The sequence below is a fragment of the Hemicordylus capensis genome, chromosome 7 (assembly GCF_027244095.1).
Source record: "Hemicordylus capensis ecotype Gifberg chromosome 7, rHemCap1.1.pri, whole genome shotgun sequence".
Lineage (NCBI taxonomy): Eukaryota > Metazoa > Chordata > Lepidosauria > Squamata > Cordylidae > Hemicordylus > Hemicordylus capensis.
This window is the reverse complement of record NC_069663.1, coordinates 849,145-860,783: the sequence shown is the minus strand read 5'-3', so window position 1 is coordinate 860,783 and position 11,639 is coordinate 849,145. Positions and strand designations below refer to the sequence as shown.

The following is an 11,639-nucleotide window of genomic DNA, read 5'->3' as shown; positions in this document are numbered from 1 at the left end:
ACTCTCATTTCCTAGTGAATACACAAAATACAAACTCCCACCCCCCCACCAAGCGTCAGATAAATAGAAATTGCATCTGTCAGCCTACCTGTGCATGCACACACACACACACACATCAAAAGCCTCTAGTGGTCATTGATCTGATGAAGACTTAACGGTTAGACCACACCATTTGAAGGGCCCAGTCCTACCAGTTTTTTGGAGAACTGGTTATTTAAAAAAAAAAAAAAAAAGCCTTGTTTCTTAGACAGCAAGGCATTGTCACTGCATAACGAAAGAGATCATGATTTTAATGTTTTTAAGAAGCTGTACTTATCAGAATGTATGAAATTGTCCTACTTATACATCACACACAAAAACCATTTTTAGTTATTTATTTATTCAATTTCTATACCACCCTTCCAAAAATGGCACAGGGAGGTTTACACAGAGAAATAATAAATAAATGAGATGGATCCCTGTCCCCAAAGGGATCACAATCTAAAAAGAAACATAAGATACACACCAGCAACAGTCACTGGAGGTACAGTGCTGAGGATGGATAGGGCTGATGTTTCAGGGGCCTCTCAGGATAAAACTCCAGGCTAGCCTCATCACAGAGACAAAGAAAAGATGATCCAGCATTAATTGCAGGGCAACTTTTCTTTTTAAAGGGGGAAAACTTTCAACTTCAGAATCCATAGTACAAAGTTAATGTGTATGAGTTCTTAAAATCTAGAATATACCCTATTGAGTTAATCTGAAGAGCATTTTATTTTCTCTCTACAAAAATAACAACCCTGCTCTGGGGATAACCCGGGGGGTACACCATTCAAATGTTTTGATGGGCTGGAACCAACCACAATGGTGTTCAGTGGTCAAGGTCAATTTTCAGCACATTATTGAATTAAAATTAATTCTTAAAAATATTAATGCAAGCAATTATTAGATAGTTGTGGATCTTTCCCCCCTTTGGCAAGGGACCCACAATTTTAACTAAGAATCATGGCCAGAAAATAGAGCCTGTCCTTGCTCAGTCACTGGGGCATCTAGTGAGATCTCCCTTAAAAAATGCCAGCCCCAAACAAATGCAAAATCCTCTCCTCTTTCTAAATTGCTGTCGATTTCATGTTGCAATCCTAGTCGTGCTTACTGAGGAGTCAACTAAGTAAATATTTCCAAGTAAACATGCACAGGATGGTGCTGTCAGGCAGTTTCAGAGAGGGCAGAGGATGAAAAGATGAAGAAGAAGAGGGAACTAACCCAAAGAGTGGCCTTGGGGTGCTGTTGCTGCAAGTTGTGACAATCAGTGGACCCACAAAAAAGTCCCTGAGGGCCTGATCTGGTCCCCGGGCCTTATGTTGTGCAGGCCTGGCCTAACCCTTGCTCTGTGCATGTCTGAACATACACAGACCTGTTCGGGGGGTGTGGGGGGCTGATGTCCAAACATGGGTGTTTGTTCTGCATCTGCTCTGGGCATGTCTGAACATGCCTGGACATGGGGGTCTGCCTGGCCATGTTGTGTGGACGCTCTCCACAGGGTCTCACTATACCCTTAGGAGGCGGTGGCTTCAACCTGCCCTTAGTTAGAAGCTTTCGGCTCCTTCCTGCTGTGATGTCATCATGCCCTTCGAAGGGCAGGGCTTCAACTTGCCCTTACTAGGCTCTGGCTTTCCCTTGCCCATCGTTCCTTGCCCTTACTAGGCTATGGCTTCACTTTGCCCTTACTTAGGCTCCGCCCAGGTACTATAGGGCTCTTCATTGATATCCAGGCCCAAGAATTTCTGCATTGCTATGCGAGAGCGTTTCCGAGTTTGCACAAGTGCTGAATTCTAAAGGGAGAAAAGAAAAGACTATGAGTTTAATGTCCTTTTGCACACACACACACAACCTCAAAACCTAGCCTGTAAAATATATTTACCTGTGGCTCAGCTGCCATGGTTGCCAGGATCTCTTGCCATATTTCCCTTGTCTCAGCTTGTTCTTCAGCATAGGTTTTCACAGGAGGTCCTTCATCATCTGCACTGGTGCTAATAGAGCGTTTTCTTGGCTTAGGTGTCGAATCTGGCTGATTTGTTGCCAAATTAGGGCTCTGAGGAGATCCCATCATCAAACCCACAAGCAAACAGTAGAATTGTTACCGTTATGCAAAGGGGGCTATGCTACAAGCCTTGTAGGATACTCCATGCAGCAGCAACACTATAAGCCTTGAACGGCTGGCTGGGAACTCCTTCCTATTGGTCCTCACATGTCAGGTGGGTAGGGCTCATGGTACAGGAGGCTCTGGGCATGCCTGGGCATGTTCTCTGGAGGGTTTACAACTCCTCCCTACTGTGGTGATGTCATGCCCATCAGTGGGAGGGGATTGATGACATCTTGCCCTTCAATGGGCGGGGCTTGATGACGTCTTGCCCTTACTAGGCTCTGACTTCACTCTGCCCATCTTTCTTGCCCTTACTTAGTCTGTGGCTTCACTTGCCCTTACTTAGGCTCCTCCCAGGTCTGTATATAATACTACTGGCCTTATTTCTTAGCAGACCTGGTTTATGCACGAGGCAGAGAGAAGCAGATGTGCGGGCGACTTCCTTGCCCTGGCTTGCAAAGAGTCTTCAGTTCTTGCAGCCAGAAGGAAACTGCAAGTCGAGAGGACGAGACAGATCCGAGGCTGCCCACAGTAGCAGGGGATGTGGCAAGGAGGGTTTCCAGCAAGCCTGTTCCAGGAGAAGATGGGACATTTCTGCTGAGGAGTGGCTGAACTTTGGCCAGTCACTATCTTTGGCCAGTCACAGGGTGATGGTAGACTGACTTTGGACTAGACTGGTAGACGGACTTTGGTAGACTGACTTTGGCCAGTCACAGGGTGATGGTAGCCCTAGCAGAGCCAATAAGGATGAGTTCAGTTCAGTCCTTTATTACGGTCATGGACCAGTGCATAGCTAAAACATACATACTTACATGCTTACATATAAGAAAAGAGACTCGGCATAATAAAACGGATTGTAACACAATAGTACCAAGTTAAAATTAGAACAGTTATGGTGAACTCCAAATAGGTCTGACTGAAAACCTTATTAAACAGGGCAGCCTCCATTGCAATCATGAAACAGGAATCTCAGGGGAAGAAAAGAAAAGAACAGAACATTGTTAAAAACCTGAGCGGATGGTGCAAATGATATGACAATACCTTGCCATTTTGATGATTAGGTTGTCATCAGAACTGGACAATAAGTACTTCAAATAGAAGTCATCCAAGTGCCCGGGAAAATGTCGCAACAAAGGGGACACTAATCTTAAGCGGGTGTCCCTATAAAAGTTACAATAAAGTATGGCATGCCCAATTGTCTCCACTTGACCAGACCCGCCAGGGCAAAGTCGAGCAGAAAAAGGGGTACCTTTCAATCTTCCCTCCATGACAGCAGATGGAAGCGCATTAAGACGGGCGAGCGTCAGAGCACGTCTAAATTTGGGGATGGTAACTAGACTTAGATAGCTAGCTGGTTTAGTGTTGAAGATTTGATCCCCTAGAAAGATATTCTTAGGCAGAGAAGCGACTTCTTCCTGCAGTTCCATGTCCATGATACGTTGTTTAATCTCAATCCTGGCAGGATCGTATCCCAATTTTATAATCTCATCCTGAGAGAAACCATAGTGAGCCAATTTGTCAGCAATTTGGGTCTGCCACTTAAATCGGAAACAATCAGTCTTAATAAGGGGGGCCAGTCCTACGCAAGAGAAGACAAATTTTAACCAAAATAATATGATAGTCCTCCAATAGCAAGTTTTCAATCTAATCATACCCACCTCTCGTCTAAGCACAGCATTGGGCACGCATCGGGGGGCTAACAATATAGATCTCAAAAATTTAGACTGCAGGGTTTCTAAAGCCATAAAGTTGCTGACAGGTCCTATTTGGGCTCCGTACAGCACTTGGGAGTGGACTTTAGATACAAACAGTTTAACTGCAGCGGGGATGTAAGAAGCCCCCCTCGAGAAATGAAAAGAGGTAATAAGGTTCGTGGTTGACTGTGCCGTCAGCAATGTGGATTTGAGGTGGGCATTGCATGAACCTGATGACTGAAAAACCACTCCTAGATATTTGAAGGAGTTGACCTGTGCAATCCTGTGGCCATTGATGGACCAACAATATTGCCTAGGTCGTTTGGCAAAGACTTGAACTTTGGTTTTTCCATAGTTAATCTCAATGGACTCTTGGGAGCAAAATTTTGAGAGGAGACCCAAAGCACGTCTCAAACCAATTGGGGTTGGGGACATGATTGCCATATCATCTGCATATAAAAGTATAGATACATGTTTATTTGCTATTTTGGGAGGATGCGTGGAAGGTATAGATACAAAAGAGACCACCGAATTAATATATAGATTAAATAATAAGGGAGCTAAAATGCAGCCCTGCCTCACGCCCCTGTATGTGGGTATCGCATTCGAAAGGGACCCCAGTGCATTACATCGAACTTTCAGAAAAGCACCTTCATACAAGGAGGAAGGATGAGAAACCCGTTCCCCAGTGCCCAGTTCCTCAAGGAGGGCAGAAAACCCTGCAGCGGAAAGGAGAACAGCTAGAAAGCAACCGGAGTCTGGCATTCCATCCAAAAAGGAGGAGAGAGGCTTGATGATTTGCTATTCAAAAGCTTTTCCAGCTTCCCTGGGGGGAAAAGGTATCTTCATCATGAAAGCCCCATATGTATCTACCTTTATTTGCACACATTATTTATGCTGAAATTTTGCCTTGCCAGGTGGAAAGGCATTCATACAGATTCATCATGTTGCTCTTGCCTGCCTCTTTTCTTCCTTCCCTCCTTCCCTCTACTGTCTTTCTCTGCTAAAAATCGAGATTGCATGCTCCTTGGGACAGGGACCTGTCAATTGGCTCTGTGTAAATCCATCAATGGTACTTTATCAGTTGTTTGATTGTTCAGAGAGCGCTTCAGCTGTGTACTTCACGCCATGATTGCAAACTAATGCATGAAGCAGTGTTTAACATGTTGTTGGGAGTGTGTGTGTGTTTGTGTGTGTGTGTGTGTGTGTGTGTGTGTGTGTGTGTGAGAGAGAGAGAGAGAGAGAGAGAGAGAGAGTCGGGGTGCAACTGTGGGGAGTCCAGCGAGATTTAATTATTGAACAGAGAGGTGATAAAGCAGGTCAAGCCTTTCTGGAAGTCCTGTTGGAGACGGAACCATAGCTTAGCACAGAGAACATAGCTGCCTTTTGAGGGGAAGGAGGTGTGAAGGATCCAGAGGTTTGAGAGAGAGCATCTGCTTTGTATGCAGACAGTCCCAAGTTCCATCCCTGGCAGCATCTCCAGGTAGGGCTGGGAGAGACTCTTGCCTGCAACCTCAAAGAGCCGCCGCCAGTCAGTGTTGACAGAACTGAGCTAGATGGACCAAGGGTCTGACTCAGGATAAAGCAGCTTTCTATGTTCCATGGTCTGCCCCTAGGTGCATGGGGCATTCTGCCCCAAAGCATGCCTTTTATACTACTACTACTACTAGTAGTAGTACTAGTAGTAGCAGTAGTAATAATATGCTCCAGGACAGAGCTTTTACAATTAAAACAGTTTCTTGGCTCACATTAAATCCTTTACCCTGTGTAGGACACTCTCTTCTGCATCCCCTATGCCCCTTCCTCTCACAAAACCAAAAACCAGACGCGCACTCTTGCAATGTCCTTCTGCGTGGCGCTTTCCAAACTAGCTGCTCAGCAGCAGCAAAATGCCTCCGTTCAGGCAAGTTGCATTTGGAATGTAAACAGCAGGGGGAGCAGTCTCGCGGAAACAAACCACCCGAAAAAAGCAGCAACCGTTTGACCTCCGAAAAGTATACAGTGTACTGTGTTTGATTGGCCAGCAAACTCGCCTGACCTGACCCCATAAAGAATCTATGGAGCATTGCCAAGAGAAGGATGAGAGACATGAGACCAAACAATGCAGAATTGCTGAAGGCCGCTAATGAAGCCTCCTGGTCTTCCATCAGTGCCACAGGCTGATAGCATCCATGCCACGCCGCATTGAGGCAGTAATTGCTGCAAAAGGGGCCCAAACCAAGTACTGAATACATATGCATGCTTATACTTTTCAGAGGTCCGATATTGTTCTATTCTACAATCCTTGTCTTCTTGGTTCCATGTAATATTCTAATTTTCTGGGATTGTGGATTTGGGGTTTTCATGAGCTGTACGCCATGATCATCACAATTATAACAAATTAAGGCTTGACTTATCTCGCTTTGCATGTAATGCATCTGTCTCATAGATCAGTTTCACCTTTTAATTTGCATTACTGAAATTAATGGACTTTTGCACGATATTCTAATTTTCCGAGTTTCACCTGGATACAATGTCCTAACTCTATATCGCAGCAATTAAATTCACAACAAGGCACTGGAAATGAGAACGGCACCCTGCTGTCCATGGAGGGATAGCAAGAGTGGCTATCTGGCTGGCTGGCTAGTTGTCTGGCTAGTTGTCTGGCAGCTGGATTTTTAATTTTAAGCCTCCTAGCCGCAGTGGAAGAGAAGGTACTTAGGGGCCCAACAAATACTGCAAAAGAGGGGAATATTAAATGCAATTTGCTTGTATTTCAAGACGGACTGCAACTTCGGGCTTGTGTTTGGTTAGTCTCCTCAAAAGACAGCTCTGCATACATTGCATCACAATGGTCTCCTCAGTGTGGATAGCAGTGGTCAGGTTCGTTGCTGGCCCTGTTCCTAGTCTACACAGTCTAAGCAATTGGGTTGGGTGCTGTTGTTTTGCTCTTCTGCTTTGGTTTTTTCTGCTGTTACATAAGAACACAGGAAGCCGCCTCCTACCGAGTCAGACCTTTGGTCCACCTAGTTTACTATTGTCTACACTGATTGGCAGCAGCTCTCCAAGGTTTCAGGTAGGAGTCTCCCCCAGATCTACCCCGAGAGATGCTGCCAAGGATTAAACCTAGGATCTCCAGCGCGCCAAGCGGATGCCCTGCCACTGAGCTCAATCCCCATCCTCCTAGGATTTCTTACAGCTGACAGTGCCCATATCAGGGGTGTAGCTATGATGGATGGTTCAAAGGACCCAGCCCCTCCCCCCAGCTCCTGAAGGCCCCCCAGCTCCACCCCTCCCTATTTTCTTCATTCTTCCCCTCATTCCAAGGCACCGTCAGAGAGAGGGCCAACCACGGGCCCACCTCCCTTAGCTACGCCCCAGGCTCACATGTCGTCACCCATCCAAATGCCAACCAAGATGGACCCTGCTTAGCAAAGGGGGTGACTCACACCCTGTTACATGAAATGTGTCTTGGGTTCCAAACAGCTGACCTTCAAACAAACTTTAGGAAGACAATACAGCCTGTCGGTGAGTTAGGGACTTCCTGTAGTTACCGTACTTGTCTTAACAGAATAAGCAACGCCGTGGAAGGGAAGGAGAGTCGACATGTAATTCCCCCTTCCGCCAGTTCCCTTTCTCTAGGCCAACTTCTGCCTTCCCACCACCCTGAAAGAAGCTAAGGCTCAACAATAGATCAGGAGCAGCTCGTCCTAATGAGTCAGGGGGACACCCAAGGAGGCGGCTCAGGTTTCTCCTCTCTCTCCCACCCTGCCTGCTGCCTGTAGGCTGGACATCCATCAGGTAGAGTGGTGTGGTTAGGAAATGCTTGGAAATGCTGGAACACAAGGTGGACACCCGCAGCAGCCGTCAGGAGGGGTGCCGTGCTGGGGTTGGATAGGGCCAGTTGCTCTGTCCAGGAGAGACGCCGGACCCATCCGTTGGGGCCAGCATCTTTAAGAAACTGCGAGGCGCGCCTGCTCAGAGGAGATCATCGCAAGCCCGTGACGTTTAGGCTTGCAACGATCTCTAAACTGCACGGGCGCGTCTGGCAGTTTCTTAAAGATGCTGGCCCCAACAGATGGGTCCAGCATCTCTCTTGGCTGCCGCTGGAGGAGGGGGGAGGGAGGACTGCTCCACTCCCCCCCCAGCCACAAGTATTTTTTTAAGCGGAGCTTTGGAGGGGCGGCCCCCCCTATGAGATTGGGTGGCCTCATACAGGGCGGGGGGAGGGGTGTCTCATGGCTGGGTGGTCCAGGCACCTGAATTACTTTGGTGCACCCCTGGGAGGGGCTGCTGAGCTGTTGGAGGCATAAAAAGGAGGGAGGTGCACCAGAGGGCCGGCAGACCGCCTCTAGGCGGCCACCAAAGCTGGCCTCCAAAGGGGGCCAGCTTTTGGTGCCGGGCCTTCGGGGTGGGACTGAGGTCTAGGAGAAGGTTATATTAGGGTGGGGCTGGAGGTCTGGGCTAGAGTTTGCAGGAGGCTTTACACACAGGGTTTCTGCCCCGAATCTCCTTCAGTAGAGAGCGTGTGCATACACTCACTGGAGCAGGACCTTGCTCCTCTGCAATGCCAGGTCAGTTCAGAAGAAGACCGAAATCATCCACGACTTGATCATGGGTGAGGCAGGGAGCTGACCCGGCTTGTATAAGTCTATAACTGAGACTTGGCTGCGGGAGGAAAGGGGTCCAGTTTGGGCCCAGCTTCTCCAATCAGATTACTCTGATGGGGAGCAGGTTAGGGGAAGTGGGTTGGGTGGGGTAGGGTGGGGTGGCTGTGGTCCATAAGAATACCATCTCCCTTACCAGAGCCTCTGTGAGACAGATGACTTATACCAAGTGTATATTTCTGAGGCTGGGAACTAGGGATAGACACTTGGTGTACCGTCCACCCCGCTGCCCAACGGACTCCCTAACTGAGCTGATGGAACCAGTCACAGAGTTGGTGTTGGAGTCTCCCAGACTTTTGATGTTAGGCGACATCAGTATCCACTTTGGGGCTGGCTTGTCTGGTGCAGCTTGGGAGTTCATAGAGGCCATGAAATCGATGGGCCTATCGCAATTAATTTCAGGACCAACTCATGGTGCCGGAAACACACTCAATTTGGTCTTCTGTTGGGCTCCATCGTCAGGAGATCCTGTGGTTTCCCCATTGTTATGGACGGACCACTGCCTGCTTCACAGCCACAACCCACCCCTGCAGGGGTGGTGGACCTATTAGGATGGCCCACCCGAGAAGGCTGCTGGATCCAGTAGGATTCCAAAAAAGCCTTGGAGGATTTTAATGTTGGTGCTGCCAGTGAGTCTGTCGAGGCCCTGGTGGGAACCTGGAATATGGAACTCACCAGGGCAAGAGACACGATTGCTCCTAAGCGTCCCTTCCAACCTGCTTCAAAAATGGCCCCTTGGTATACAGAGGAGTTGCGGGGGCTGAAGCATCAGAGTAGGTGTGACTGGAACACACACAAGTGGAGGGAAACCTGGCTCAAATTTGACAGGACACAGCACTGGATCCATTTGAAGGTTTATGTGATAGCGGTGCATGCGGCAAAAAACCAATTTTGGTCTGCATGAATTGTGCATGCAGATTTGCGTTCAGCAGAGCTATCCCAGGTTGTGAGGAGTTTAATTTCTGCTCTTTCTGTTTGGAGTCAGTCCCCGGAGAATTTGTTCTCCTGTAAAGCTTTTAATGGGTTCTTTGCGGATAAAATCTCCTGTATTCTGGGCTGACTTGGACTCCACTATTTCTGCAAGGGTTATGAAGGGGGTGTTCAGCAATCCCTCTTGCAGTATTATGCTGGATCAGTTTCAATCTGTGATTTCTGAGGATGTGGACGAGCTGCTTCGGGCGGTGCGGCCTACCACCTGTTCTCTGGAACCTTGCCCGACTAACAGGAGGAGAGCTAGTTTTGTGGTAGCAAGCATGACTTGTCCCCTTAGCTAAGCAGGGTCCACCCTGGTTGCATATGAATGGGAGACTAGAAGTGTGAGCACTGTAAGAGATTCCCCTTAGGAGATGGGGCTGCTCTGGGAAGAGCATCTAGGTTCCAAGTTCCTTCCCTGGCATCTCCAAGATAGGGCTGAGAGATTCCTGACTACAACCTTGGAGATGCCTCTGCCAGTCTGTGTAGACAGTACTGAGCTGGATGGGACAATGGCCTGACTCAGTATATGGCAGCTTCCTGTGTTCCTACAACTTGGCTGCTTCTATCTAGCAAGGAGATTGTTGGCGGTGGCCTCGTTAATACCATTCATGCATCGCTGAGGGAGTACCCCCTGTTTGGAGGAGGGGCAATAGATAGACCACTTCTTAAGAAACCTTCCCTGGATCCCTTAGCGATGGCTAGTTACAGGCCAGTCTCCAATCTCCCATGGTTGGGCAAGGTGACTGAGAGAGTGGCGGCCTACCAACTCCAGACAGTTTTGGAGAAAACGGATTATCTAGACCCATTTCAAACTGGCTTTAGAGCTGGCTATGGAGTTGAGAGGGCTCCATTCTGTCACCAATGCTTTTTAATATCGACATGAAACCGCTGGGTGAGATCATCAGATTTGGTGCAGGGTGTTATCAGGATGCTTGTCATCTATTTCTCCTTGTCATCACCACCACCACCACCATCAGGAAATGGCATTCATTCCCTAAATGCCTGCCTACAGGCAGTAATGGGCGGAGGTGCTCATTGTAGGCACTCAGAATCTGAAGGATGAGTTAGATCTTCCTGTCCTGGGTGAGGGTTACACTCCCCCAAAAGGAACAGGTATGCCGCTTGGGAGTACCCTTGGACCCAAGCCTCACCCTGGTATCTCAGGTGGAGGCTATGGCCAGGAGTGCCTTCCAACAGCTTTGGTTGATTCACCAGCTGCGTCCATTCCTTGAAGAGAACAATCTCAAAACAGTGGTGCATCAGCTGGTAACCTCCAGGCTTGACTATTGCAATGCGCTCTACGTGGGGCTGCCTTTGTACGCAGTTTGGAAACTTAAGTTAGTTCAAAAACCAGCAGCCAATCTCTCAAAAACCATTGCTTCTCTCCAACCATCCATTTTCTGCTAAACCTGCCTGCCTCTGGACCTAAGAGGGAGGGGGAGAGAAAGAGCATCCGAAGGCTGCCTGTTTGCTTAAGGAATCAAGTGGCCAGCTGGATCTTCGATTTTGACAGCCGATGATGATGGCGAGAGGGAAGCCTTCTTGGATACAATTGGGACGGATGGGACATTCTCCTTTTGTGCTGACCCCCCCCAACGCCCCCCCCCCCACGCTCCTAGCAAACGTGATGGTTGTTGGTCCCTGCATTAAACAGCATTCTGTGCAATGCCCGCTCCATCTGTGAGAGCCCTCTTTGACATTTCTTTCCCTGTCTCCAAGGAAGTAGCTTCGATAGCCTATAGAAGACCAGCTAAAAGACACACACACCCCAACACACACACAGCTCTGGCGATTGGGGGAGACTATCTGCGTAGATGGATAGATAGATAGATAGATAGAACAAGGCTGCATAATCAACCAGAAACAAATTTGGAACTTCACCATTAGTTCCCTGAGATCATAGTTCTGGCAGTGAACTATATAACTATATAAATTTAGTTATATTTGTAACTATATATAGTTATAGATATAAATATAACTATATAGTAATAGATATAAATATAACTTTATGAATATTCACCATATTCATATTATTATTTATTTGATTTCTATACCGCCCTTCCAAAATGGCTCAGGGCGGTTAGGGGATGTGATACATATTGGGGATGTGAGTGTGAGTGCACTATATATTGTGAAATGTGTAAACCAACCAACCAACCAACCAATCAATCAGCGAGGGGCCCATTGTAAAACCTCGTCTCT

At 47.7% G+C, this 11,639-nt stretch overlaps 1 long non-coding RNA gene across 1 annotated transcript; it reads right to left on the bottom strand.

The window, feature by feature from the left end:
- Positions 1–360: 360 nt before the first annotated feature.
- Positions 361–2,073, bottom strand: LOC128332714 (uncharacterized). The gene is made up of 2 exons (XR_008310730.1): positions 1,901–2,073; positions 361–1,811 (listed from the first exon to the last, which is right to left on the bottom strand). It is a non-coding gene; the product is annotated as an uncharacterized LOC128332714 (long non-coding RNA).
- Between the last annotated feature and the right edge of the window lie 9,566 nt (positions 2,074–11,639).